Genomic DNA, 13,919 nt, shown 5'->3' with positions numbered 1-13,919 from the left:
AAATTACAGTTTGACCATCTAGGGCAAAGAGTCCAAACCATACTAGTCATCTGAGTTTTAAACTTTGCTATGCTGCAACTTGGACAAGATTTTACTATTTTGGAGAGTTATTCATGGTGGAAATCTCTCTGATTCTATCCTCTGCTCTCCTCTACCAATACAGACAGTATCAATTTAAACAAGCAGTATCAATTTGTACAGGTAGTATCAAATTGTACAGTACAGGCATTATCCATATGTACAGGTAATATTCATTTGTATGGTATATGCAGTATCTATTTGTACATTCAGGTAGTATCAATTTGTACAGGTAGTATCCATTTGTACAGTACAGGCAATATCCATTTGTACAGGCAATATCCATTTGTACAGGTAGTATCAATTTGTACAGGTAGTATCAGTTTGTACAGTACAGGCAGTATCCACTTGTACAGGTAGTATCAATTTGTACAGTAGGCAGTAGCCTATCCATTTCTTTAGGGAGTATCCATTTGTACAGGTAGTATCAATTTGTACAGGTAGTATCAATTTGTACAGTACAGGCAGTATCCATTTGTACAATTAGTATCAACTTGTAGAGTATAGGCAGAAGTCTATCCATGTGTATCTATAGGCAGTGTCCATTTGTGCAGGTACAGTAGTATCAATTTGTACAGGTACAGTAGTATCAATTTGTACAGTATAGGCAGTATCCATTTGTACAGGTAGTATCAACTTGTACAGTAGAGGCAGTAGCCTATCCATTTGTATAGGCAGTATCAATTTGTACAGGTAGTATCAATTTGTACAGGTAGTATCAATATGTACAGGTAGTATCAATTTGTACAGTATAGTCAGTATCCTATCCATTTGTATAGGCAGTACTGTATCTATTTGTACATATAGTATCAATTTGTACAGGTAATATCCATTTGTACAGTACAGGTAGTATCAATTTACACAGACATCAATTCATGCTTATAACAGTATTCCACATTCAGTAACTAAACTGAAATATTAAATTTTACTGATAGACTGTACTGCAGTGTACAGCTACATCAGCTGACTGAGCTTTGAGCGTTTCAAACTCATTGATAAGTGAAATTGACAAATCTGAAGTGTTTGCTCTTTCATGACTTCAATGGATAAATCACGTTTATTATGTTCGGGGAGGAAAGAGGGTCTCATATATAAAGGGGTTCTAAATATAACAAATTAAAGGTCATTTGTAAGTATTGCCTCGCAAATTTGGGAAGGCAAATATACAAGTATGGCTCTGTGTTCCTGATTATTTCCCAAGCATTGAGAGATGGTTAATTTAACAGCCAATGTAATCTCTCAATGGTATAAACAGCTTTTATCACTTGTTTCTAGCATGAAAAAATACTTTTAACGCAGTGTGTATGAATGTGTCACAATATAAATGAAGGTAAGAATCATTTCAATTCCACTGAGTTCAAGAACACTAAAATATATAATATAGAAACCCTGCATTATATGTACATAGGTCATAGAAAATATGTTATTGCAACTACGAGTGATCATACTTTCATTTTCTAGCATATTTCTGGCTTTTCAGATGACCTTGACGAATTCTTTAATCAATCAATGCTTTTAAGACTATTCATATTGAGTCATATTTTATATTTTCATTTCATAGCTGTGACAAAGCATAATAAAGGAAGCTATATCTGACCGATAAGCTACCCCTCAAGTGCCCCTCTCCGGCCCAACTGTAGGAATACATAAAGAAGAGTGTAATTGCAACATGTGCATTGATAACAGTAAAACATGCTGTCCATGGGTCGCCAATTTAGTCAACTTGCCAACCTTTGGTCGGATGAGTCAGAAATTGAAGAAAATGACCTTTGCAAATAAACAACAGAGATTTTATGAAACAAACAACCTTGTCTACATCACATAAAACTAACTTGAAACAGCACAATTATATTAAGCAATGGCACAGTATGCTCATTGCAACACAATCCACCTTATTCTAATAATCGTTAGACTGATATCTAATAACTTGACACAGTTTATAAAGAAAAATGAATGAATACAATTTGTTAGTGACTATTAGATCCTTCACATGATCAAGCACATTCTACAGTTCACATCATGCCATTACTAAATCTTGAGTCCTTTGCGACAGCTTTAAAAGCTTGACTATAAAACTGATAAATTCACTATGCATGGTCTTCCATTTTCTTCTTTAGTCTGTGATAATATGAAACACTCAGTATGTAAATCCCTAAAGTACCCTTGACAAGATTTTGAAGCGCTCATATATCAACTTACCAAGCTTTTGAAGTTAATAACTTCTATCAGGAACACGTGTGGGTAGTACTCCGACTTTTCAATATTTTCTCAAAGCAGTACACAATATTCAAAAAGATTTCATAAGCCACCACTTAACGAGCGCCTCTTGTGTATTCATCGTACTGTAGACACTGACAATACCCTTACATTGTGAATCAATGCAGATAAATAGTTTTCCAATCAAGATGCCAGTTTCTGTAGATCCAGCTGTGACAACAATTATCTCCTCCAAGATCAAATTCAAATTGTCATTTTTTTCTCTCTCTGTCGACTGGCTCGCTCAACTACTCATATCCACAGCAACAAGTTGATCTTCCAAAAGCGTGAGTCCAAGAAGAAAAACAATTTTGAAATAAATTTTCTACGGACATGGAAATGACACATATATATACGACAAAACTTTCAACTTTCTTCTGCTCAGTCACGTTTTCAAGTTCCAATTTGGAAGAGGCAAGGAATTATAAATCAACTAGCCGAGAGGACTTCAACTCCCACATTAAATCAGTCGTGAGGCTCCTGTGCACAGCAATTTTAAGCGGCAGTTCCTTTTCCTTTTGTATACTGCTCATCCTACGTGTACACAGTGGCAATAAATCGATCAGAGTGGTTCGGTCTTACGGGATTATGATTCAGCGGCTGTTGACACGTAACCAAACACGCTAAATTAACTGCGTTCGCTCGAGTCGCTTTTGTCACATTCTAGAGACAAATTTTATCATTTGTTAAAATGGAAAATGAAATTTGAATAGAAGACTTAAGCACCTGTGATTGCATCTGTTGAGCAACGCTCTCAGTCGAATGATACTCTCATAATGGCGACGGATTGCCATTGCAAACCTTGACATTTTCGGAGGTTTGTTACAAACATTTCCACAGCTCGATACCAGAAAGAATTGATACATTGGGGGGGGGGGGGGTTAAAGGTGCTGTTCTTGAAACATACCATACCAGCAATAACTCGTTATCAAGGGTAATTTGTGACTTTTCTTGTTTATTTGTCACCAAGGGGGAAAAGAAAGAGTAGAAATTGAACTTGAGACCACCATTGGAAACTATATCTCTGATCCTTTATCACCCAGTGAGGTCTACCATGGGTCTACAAAGGGTGAAGGGACACACCCACTATTGGAAACTATTTATTGAAAACTTTGTTGCAATTATGAAAGCTTTTGCACTAAATAAATGCACTTTCAATGGTATCTTGGGGAGTTTTATAATTTTTTTATATTTTCTCTCTGTCTTAGAAATATATATCGGCTATTCTTGTATTTTCTCATACTGTGCAGTGGGCACAAGCAGTGTGGAGACTGCATCACTGGCTAATTATACTGTAGGTGTGTGCGGGTGCCTGTGCGTTCATTTAATTTCATCTCCATTTATTGTTTCTTATTTTACCCTTTTGTCCATGATTCAGTCATTCGGTGGGTTCCTGTGGAAAAGGTTTCATTAAAAGTACTTTTAGTCAGTATTCCACCAGAGAGATGAAGTTGATATTTCAGTCATATTGGAAGACGAGCCTGGGTACGGAGGAAAATCTTAGTCTAATAATAAAATGGATGAAAGGAGGTTGACAGTCCATTGGGTGGGTGGTCGTGTGTGGGACCTTATATATTAGTATTGGGATTGCATTCATTCCACTTAAAAAAACTTAAAAATGGTTTTATAGCAGAACCATGAACCATAGCTTGCTAGAAGACATCTGTAGCTTATAAATTAATGAGGATAGCAATATTAATAAAGCCATAGATATATTTCATTATTTAACATCCCCCCCCAGGCAATAGTAGGTCACTTCAGATGTTTCTGTCACAAGATGTTTCCGTAAAAATATCAATTGGTTAATCTTACGTTACAGTTTAGAGTATCTGCAAATGGTCCACAATTAATATGGCAAATTAAACCTTCCCATTATGTGAACTGGAATACACAATGTTCTGTCAGAGAATTGACAACCAGCATAACTAGTGTACAATAATTGATCAGTGAGAGTATAACTATTCAAAGTAATGCAGTCACAGATCTGTTGATTAGAAAACAAGCAATCATCAAAAAATACTTGGACAGTGAGAGCATACTGTTGATCATTACTTGGACAGTGAGAGCATACTGTTGATCATTACTTGGACAGTGAGAGCATACTGTTGATCGTTTCCAAACTAATGCAGTTTGTTTCCTTGAGAAAACAACCACTTAAATTAAATACTTGCTCAGTGACAGTATACCATCCAAGCTAATATAGTCCATTCAATGATAGACAAACAACCAGCATAAGGACTGTACAATACCTGCTTAATGAGAGTATAACTATTCAAACTAATATGTTTATTCAGAAAAAGAACAAGTAACAATCATAATTACTTAATCAAGTGAGATAATAACTATCCAACTACTAAACATCAATAACAGAACAGCTAGACAACAAAAGAAACCATTAAACCTGTTCAGTAAGAGTATTTACTTACCATGGGTCCATGGTAAGTTATAGGTACTTCAGTGAAAGAACAAGCAGCCATCGAGACTACAGGGCTTAATTTCAGTTAGTGCATAATTCCAAAGAAAAGCATCTACTATAATAAATGTGGTATTACATATATTTGTTTTCTCTACCTTAAAATTCTAGCAAAATTGTACTCTAACTAATACTTTGTTCAGTGAGTGAACAAACACAAATTTGATACATTTCAAGTGAGAAAATTGAGCAACATCTGATACTATAAAAGACAAACAGCACCCATTTAAACTGATACCATCTCCAATGAGAGATGAAGAAAATTTACACTAACGCAGTACAGTATTTGTTCACTGACAACATATAACAGTGTTTGACACTAATGCTCAATCATTGAAATACTAACGGATTCATCAGGAGAAGATGAATCAACCTAGATATTAACACACATTCCTGATGATGATTGAGCTTACATGTAGATAGGTACCTACAGACTTTGAAAGATATTAATCAAAAATAATCATAATACCTATTTTCTTTTTTGTGGCAATAAACAGAAACTTGATGAGCAAGATTATTTGAGAATATAGGTCGATCTATCGGATCTAAAGCTCTGGATATGCTGCTCTGAACCGTAAGACCACTTAATAATTACTTCAATTATTTGCAAGGTAAATATGTCTCTGTGGAAACTGAAACTTCTAGTGTTAAAGAGAATAAGACCAAGCTCAAACTTATGAACATAACTTGACGTGAGACAAGAGAAGATCTGCTAAGGAAAGTATGAAACAACATCAACAATAACAATAGAGATTAAACTAACAAAGAAACAAAAGCAGTGCCAATTAGATATGTTACAGAATATCCAAAAATTGCACTTTTCAAAGCTGCGGTTGTACAGTGTGTATACAATGCCAATTTATCTACTTCTTGTATACTGGTCAAGTGATAATTGGTCAACTGCTGTATTACCAATGACTAATCTGGCTACAAAACAACAGATTATTCATGCAGGAACATTCCTTGTTATTTTTTCGTTAGTTATCAACGTCGAAACTTGTCACTAGACTGAAGATATCGGAGACAGTTAGATACCTGGTTTTCACACATTATGAAAGTAGGTCAGCAAGAACTGTAAGCATATATGGATCCAACCATTGACAACTGAAGTAAAGGTAGTCTAGCTGTGGGAGAATACTGTATTACACTCTTCAAGTGATTGGCTGTCACTTTGCAATCTACTCAATAGTAAGAATCTAGCTATTGATATGGGTGTTTGTTTTACTACTGCCAGGATACATACTGGGTGACTATTGGCGTGAAATATATGATAAAAGGCTTCGAGCTGCCTAATTATGCAGAAATCTCACATTTGTCTCTACAATCAAATATGACACACCATATACCTCAAAAAACAGGTTACCTCTCCATGACACACATTGCCCTATATACTGAATTCTGAATTCTCAGGTATCGTTTTGGAAGAATTCCGATTGGGAAGAAAATCCACTCTAAAAACAATGTGTCAGACACTTTGAATGGTAGAATGAGAAGGAAGGGCAATGACTGGACGGCCGGTTACTGTGTTAAAAGGTTACCAGAACATTCTAGACCCGGTAAAACGTGGTGCTGAGGTTGTGAGGAGACAGGTAAGCGAGGAACAAAGTAATTAATACAATGCCAATAAAGTTATATGTTGGTAAGAAGTCTTTATGTGTACTGTGTTGTAGGAACAATACTTTGGAGGGATACAAGTGACCAGAATTTAGGTCTACTGCCACAAGCCCACAACTAGTGTTCCTAAGTTGCTAAGTTATCCAAGTTACAGTAGTAAGAATGGAGTGCATTGTGAAGAGATGAGATAGGTAAGGAAGGAGTGAGCTTAGAAACTATTTGTACGTCATGGTGACAGACTTTTGTACTATCTTTGTTTGGATAATCAGGCTCGATTGTTAAGTAATATTAATTATAAATTTACTACTTTGGATGCTTTATTCACTGATGGACAAGGAGAAAATAGTGGTTATACCGTCATTATTAACAATCATTTACAAATACCACAAGTTATGTCATGCTAGCTGTGGCAACCAATATGCAGTAATTTCCCCAAAAAATTTCATACAGTGCTAAAATAGCTTATCCGGTCACTCTAGGCACGGTAGAGCCAGAGTGCTAAGGTTTTGTGGAGACAGTTAAGTGGGAAAGGGAAGTATCTATACTACACACACAAGATATGTGACACTGATGAATCATTAACACAGGTGTACATGCTTCATGCCCTACAGTATGATTTGAGATCACTTTCATACAACTCTAGGTGAAACTAGATGTAATTTACTAAAGCTGGCAAACAAACCTCCAGGTCAAATTTGCTATTTATTTATACGGTATTTCAGTATTTGCACTATACCAGTTAGATCAATAATACCACCTTCAAGCTGCTTGTAGTCAGTAGAAGTCAGAAATGGGATTCAAAACTTGAAAATAAGTTACTTAAGTTGTATTAGTGAAATTAAACAAATCCTTTAACATAGACGGAAAGAAGAAGAGAAAGAAACAAAAATGGAGGGAAAATTGCCTCTTTTCCTTGGCAAATAAAATGCCAGTAAATATTGACAATATTGTCAGTGTCATTATGAAAGACCACATGACAATTAATGGCCTTCGTTAAGTATAAGATCCAAAGAATCATCCATCAGTGTTCCCAATGACCATCTACACAGCTATATATGAATATGCCTTAACAAGTATACATGTAAAAGGTATTTCTGTATCTGAATTGCTGAGAACCACTTCAAGCGCAAGTGTTTTCAGCCTGTGTGGTTTCACCTAAGGCTGAAAAACTTTTGACCTCCGCCTACACAAAGAACAGAGGAGTGAAATGGGTGGAATTTTACATATTGTGTGGGCTGAGTATCCTGTTGTCATGTTTTTTTCATCTGAGATTTTATGAATGACCAATGATGTTTTTCACCATTCACTATACAAATGACAACTTTGAAGCTACTACTGTTATGGGTACGATGTGCCATATCCAATTTCCTGTTTCCAGTTTCTACATGAGAGATCAATCCATAAAAGAATTTCTTTTCCTAGATGTTGTTGAGGTGGTGAAATTGCTTGATTTTCCTACATCCTCCTCCAATGGACGTGCATCGATTAGCTACTTGTATTAAAATTGAATTTCCTACTCATAATGAGGAATACAGCCAAATACTATAAGAACAAAATTTAATTCGTTAATTTCCCTGATACCATGTTGAAATCATAAATGTGAACACAGCACACATGCACAGTGTAATTTAATACTAAAATTTATAGTAAATATATGTTACATGATTAGCCTATGCAGTGTGCTGCAATAATGGACACTAAAATATGTATGCTAACAGGGCTCTGCTTCAAAATGTAAACGAAGCAGTTTCTTTGTAAACTCATTTATGAAACAATACAACAGCAAACATCTCCCATCCATTGTCATCTTCACATTTTATGTAATACTGGTAAAAACAGGGAAATGTTCCAGGAGTAGTATTTCCATGGTTATCTGACACAATTATAGACACTTTAATATGTAGGTTATTTATGTCACTGAGTAGTGAGTTCCATGCCATGAGTCAAGGCCTTGGGATATTAAAGTTGGACCTTTTCGTTATTGTTGCAGTTTTGAATAATCATTTAGGAGACTTCACATTAATAGGTTCCTTTGATCCTGCAAGTTGATAGCCTTGACATTTATCCAATTTAATACAGTTTACTTAATGCATATAAGTACTGAGTCTGTATCAGCACTGATCAAGTAGTATTACTCAAAATTTTCCAATGTATTGTCCTCTCAAAGTTTCTAATATGTCATTAATCCACAACTGTATCAAGACAAGAAATTGTTCCAGCATTTATTTAGGTCTTTGCAAAGTTAATGCCAAAACAATCCAACATCAAGATCTAAGGAAGATAAATGTCTCTCAAGAAACAGAATTCAAAGCTTCAAAACATCTTAACAAAAACTCTCAAATTGACACCCATATTTTGCATCCGCTGATAAACTGTGAAGAATTACTTTCTGGATTAAGTGATTTTGACTTAAAAGTGTCATTTTGGGTATTTATGTATTCGTAGCACTAACTGCACCTGGATTAATATACATTGCTAGCTAGAAAATTCATGGATCTAGGGTAAGTACTCTTGAGGAAGGTTGGTTAACTGAATACTAAATACCACAGACACTTATTGACAGATATAGATACGTATTATACAACATATTATATTGCAATGACAAGTGCAGTCCAATTTGTCATATATTTAAACAGCTAGAGGGAAGTCAACAGTTTTAGCAGTAACTTCAATTTTTGGCAAAGATATCCTTTTCAAGGGAATTGTGGTGACATGAAGAAGACTGATTTATACCATGTTGATAAATAATGATGAACTTGTGTTCTACTGTACACTGCTAGGCCCATAGCCTCTTACACGATACCTATATTTTATTTAACGTATGTAGCTATTTCATGACCATTGTGACTATGAGTGTACATGCATTGTGACTGCATGTGTGTACTATGCACTCAGTGTTGACTATGCACTATTTACTATGTGTACTATGCATTGTGACTACATATTTGTACTATGCATTGTGTGTACTTTGTAATATGCATTGTGTACTATGTGTGTACTATGCATTGTGACTGCATGTGTGTACTATGCATTTTGTGTACTATTTACTATGCACAATGTGTGTACTGTGCAGTGTGACTATGTGTGTACTATGCACTTGAAGTTGCTAGACAGGACAATATCTCTGGCCTAAACCTACAGTATAACACAACACAAACAACAACAGGCTGTTGAACCTTGAAAGGATTTCATGTAATGCAAGGCCTTGATCAGATATAGAGGCAGTCCAATTCTCACTCAGCCAGTGTTCAAGCTCACACATTCCTGGGGGAAGGTGTATAAGGGAAGGTGATTTCATTTCCATTAAGTACAGTATCTTGGTTAGTCTGAATAGCATCTTTCTCACCTTTTTCAAAACAAATTCAGTTCCAACTGTCCGTGATTACAAAGTTTGCCTCAGCAGTTGCAAGTAATTTGCATTGTAGGCTTCATTGCTAGCTAAAATGTAGACACTCAGCCCTCCCTTTTCTTCGCTGTTTCTTATCATTTATATATCTGTTGTTGGTGAAGGTCTAAGGTCCATCTGACCAATGGATGGGTCATGACTAAGCTTTGGTATAATTTACATATAACTTATTCACTTTGCTTAATACTACATTATGTGAAATTTCACATTACTGTTGAATTTTAACTAAAGCTGATCAAAATACTCTCCACACACAGTCAAATTTATTTGAGATTTGTGATGTTGGAACAAACTCCCAAAACTTAAGTGCATCCATTGTTGTTGCCCCAAAATATTTTAGAATTTTGCAAATTCAATAATTTGTGTTAACTACATTGCACAAGCATTTTCCCTAAATGCAGCATTTATCTCTCTAGTTGAACACTTCTCAATGCCTAGAATTATCTTTCATGGTCCAAACTTCCAGAAAAGCATCAGTAAAAAGTTTGGTATGCTAATTAACTTGGAGGCTACATGTGCCAATGACCTTTCATTAAGAATGATCAGGATTTTTGGCCTTAACAAATAATAGGCACATAAATTTACTATTTAAATTAAACTATTTAAATTACTATATAAAAAAAATATTGAGTTTTTGTTCGCCCGGAAGTTACAGTAAATCTCAGTACATTCCTGATCTATAGTAACAGTTATCATGAAATCTTATTGGTCAATTAGATGAAGGGAACTATTTTGCAAAATATAATAAATTCAATTTCAATTTAATTGACAAATAAATAATGAATGAATGAATGAATGAATCAAGTTATCTCAGTCAACTGTAAATGCAGCTGCTTGTTTTCATGATCTGCTGTAACTTGGATGATTGTTATCATATCTAGTCAATAATAATGGACATAAGGAACTGACTATTGAAGTTTTGGCAAATGATGGGTAAAAGATTCAGTAACAATACCATAATTGCATGCAAAGATAAGTTCTGATTTAAACTAAACCACATGCGGTTTGTCATAACAACTTTAACAGCACTTGTACATTATGCTGCCCTAAGTCAAATACTTTAATTTCTCAAGGGTCAACTGCAACCACTTTTAAATTCAATTTAAGTTAACTTTATTGCTAAAGTATGCAACATATTATATTGTAGATCATAAAGAAAAACAAATATTCATTCTCCTGGATGATTTTACTAGAATTTTTGTCTACTAACAGAAGTGGATAAATATCCAATGAGATCGAACTGATATATTAGTTGAAAAAAAGTATAATGGAATCATAGGTTACAGCTCTGTATTCCTTGTCTGGGTTTAAATACAGGATATAAGCAGACAGCCTCTTATAGCCTGTAGACAGTAGTAACTAGTGGCAGAGCGTCCATACAGACCATTCTCGCCCCCCCCCCCTGACGAATACCCCTAGCTCCGCCACTGGTAGTAACACAAATACTGTAAGTATTCAAAGCATTTGATAGTTCCAATATATCTCAAATTGCCATCATCCATCATAAACTTGATATGCATGAATACTGTACACTTTATAGTTAATGTATTGTAGCTAAGCCATGTTTGATACTCCTGAGAATATATGAGAATATATCTGGCAATAAAACCTTCAGATATAGGAACTTTGACAACTGTGATTCTGAGTTACAGATCTGTTGTCTGATTATCTCAAGATCTCATAATTCTTCAATCAGGATCCAACATAAAGGAGTCTAAAGACTCATTTCTGTTTAACATGAAACAATACACAAGTTATCTGTGCCTTGTAGAAGAGAACAGGTATTTTCAGTATATGTTTATCGTAAGGGTGTCTCCTCTCATTGAGAGGAGCGCCCCAGTACGTTTTCGATTGAGACGGCCTGTTTCAGGATGGGGCTCGAACTGGTGGTAGGCATAGTTTCACGAGGCGGTATCTCCTCTTAATGAGAGTCGAGCTTCCCTTTGCATTTTCGACTGAAATTGCATTTTCCCCGCCAGGGAGGGGCCTCGAAACTGGTGGAAGGCACCCATTCCCGGACGAGTGTCTCATATATAAATATATGAGTCTAGAACACAGTGTGAAATTATTAAAATTAGAGATAGAAACTGAAATATCTTTAAAGTTAAATGCATAATCAATAATTGTTGTAAATATAATGAAAAGGTTTCTGATACTTTCTTTCCCTAGAGTTAAAAGGAATGCAAAAGGGAAGTGGTAGGTAATTTTCATTTATTCCCTCTTTGCCTTGAAGGTACATAGGTCTGTAGTTTACATAAATTTGCAGAGACCAAGCGGAAAAAGTCAAAGAATAAGAAAGACACCTGCACACTTTGGGGTTCTTTGCAACTCTGTTTATTTTCTATAACATTATTTACCAGAACCTGATGACCAGTTTGAGCCTGGCTGGTCATCAGGGTTTCAAGAAAACAATACCTAAACTAAAGCATTTATACAGGACTGTAAGGTATTTACCTAGAGCCTACAGGTAAGTAATGACACTATGACACAATGACACTAAACTAGAATATATATGCAAGGTATGTGTCTACAGGTAAGTAGGCCTACATATCACTAATTAAGTACTATGGGAGGAATGTAAAGGTATGCAACACATGTGAAAGGGTTGAATGGTGGAAACTAGAGAGAACTAGACTATGATCTCTACAGATTAACATGCAGTCGATGGAGGTGATTAGCTAGCCCAAGTGGTATATTAGTACAATAGGTAGGGAGGGCCTAACTATAGATGATTAGCTATAGCCGTTCGAATTGGTACAACAGTTTACAGCCAAGTTTGCACACTTGGAAGAATGCACCCAGAACACTAACTTAATTGTCAGATCATATCTTCTATAACAGACTAGTTAATTAAGCTAATGAAGCCATTAGTTTTCAGTTTTGGAAAAGGCTTACAACCGCATTCCACGTAGTACTGTAAGTGTAACTTCACAAACAATATCGATGTCTTTCTCTTATGACTCTTACCGTTGAATAGTTTCACTGTGACTGGGGAATGGTACGTGTACTGTGGATAATGGAAAACACCTTGGTCTTGGTGTGGTAACATGATTGTTGTGCAACTGCAAACTGACAACCTTGCAGTGGATAGGATTAAGTTGTTAGGATCGTAAGGCAAGTACAAGTCAGAATGGAACGAAGCAATATCATATGGTGTTCTAGCCTACACTTCTTAATACCATTCTTACGAAATGCCTCTCCTAACGTAAGCATATATGTATAAAGTACCCTATGCACAACCACTGTTGACGGTATAGGCCTATCGCTCAGTGTTCACATCAAAAACTTAACAACTTATCTTTGTTTCATTCGAATTCGAACTTAAAAGGATTAAAGATCAATCTTTTTATGTCATGTATACTTATCTGTACATTCTTTGCACAACTTACATGCTTCACTGAAGATCCTTTGCGACCCAGTAATTCACATTCCTCACATCTTCGAACTCCGTTCATCAGCTGTACGCATGATCCGGGATCGGACTGGAGGTAGTCGGATTCAAGAAATGTTTATATTGAACGTTTTGTGCTTCCCGCCAGTTCCACTGCAGACGTACGTCAATAAGGACCACACGGATAGTGCTGAGTTATGGGCCTATATTCAGACCGAATGACTCAGTTTTCATATAGCCATAAAGTATAGACTATGGCGACGTTAATGTGACGGGGCGTCTGTGAGCTGCGGCGGTAAGCCTGTTCCTCAGAAGAATTTTATTTTATGTACAATTACAAAGGTGGGTCGAACCCGGGGAGCGGTTCTTGGCCGGGTTCGGCAATCCACGAATTTAAATAAGAAATGTATGTTGTGTAAACAAGGCGATGTGTAAATGATCACTAAAGGCTTGATCATTTTCACTGGAAGATTTTTTTTAGGTTTACTCACGTAACGAAATTTCTTGTAAACAAATTGTCTTTGTAAACAAAAATCGCATCATTTCAAATTAAAGCACAATTATTTATGTATACCAACAGGTATACCAATCAGGGGGATGGGTGCCACGCCACATAATGATCATATAATCAGTTCAAGCCTTGCCAAAGATAACACCATTTTGCATCTAGGCCATCTTACATAAACACAATGATCTAACGG

At 35.9% G+C, this 13,919-nt stretch overlaps 1 protein-coding gene across 3 annotated transcripts in view; it reads right to left on the bottom strand.

The window, feature by feature from the left end:
• The window catches only part of LOC139961031 (uncharacterized), a 181,979-nt gene extending 168,154 nt beyond the window's left edge, over positions 1–13,825 (bottom strand). The window contains exon 1 of one of the 3 annotated variants that reach the window (XM_071959841.1): positions 13,217–13,825. The gene's annotated coding sequence lies outside the window, so the exon portion shown is untranslated. Of the gene's footprint in view, positions 1–2,277; positions 3,097–12,794; positions 13,124–13,216 lie in introns of those variants that run through there. The other 2 variants (XM_071959844.1, XM_071959843.1) reach the window with 2 other exon arrangements.
• Positions 13,826–13,919: the final 94 nt, after the last annotated feature.

The sequence above is a fragment of the Apostichopus japonicus genome, chromosome 20 (assembly GCF_037975245.1).
Source record: "Apostichopus japonicus isolate 1M-3 chromosome 20, ASM3797524v1, whole genome shotgun sequence".
Lineage (NCBI taxonomy): Eukaryota > Metazoa > Echinodermata > Holothuroidea > Aspidochirotida > Stichopodidae > Apostichopus > Apostichopus japonicus.
This window is presented reverse-complemented; position numbering and strand designations above follow the sequence as displayed.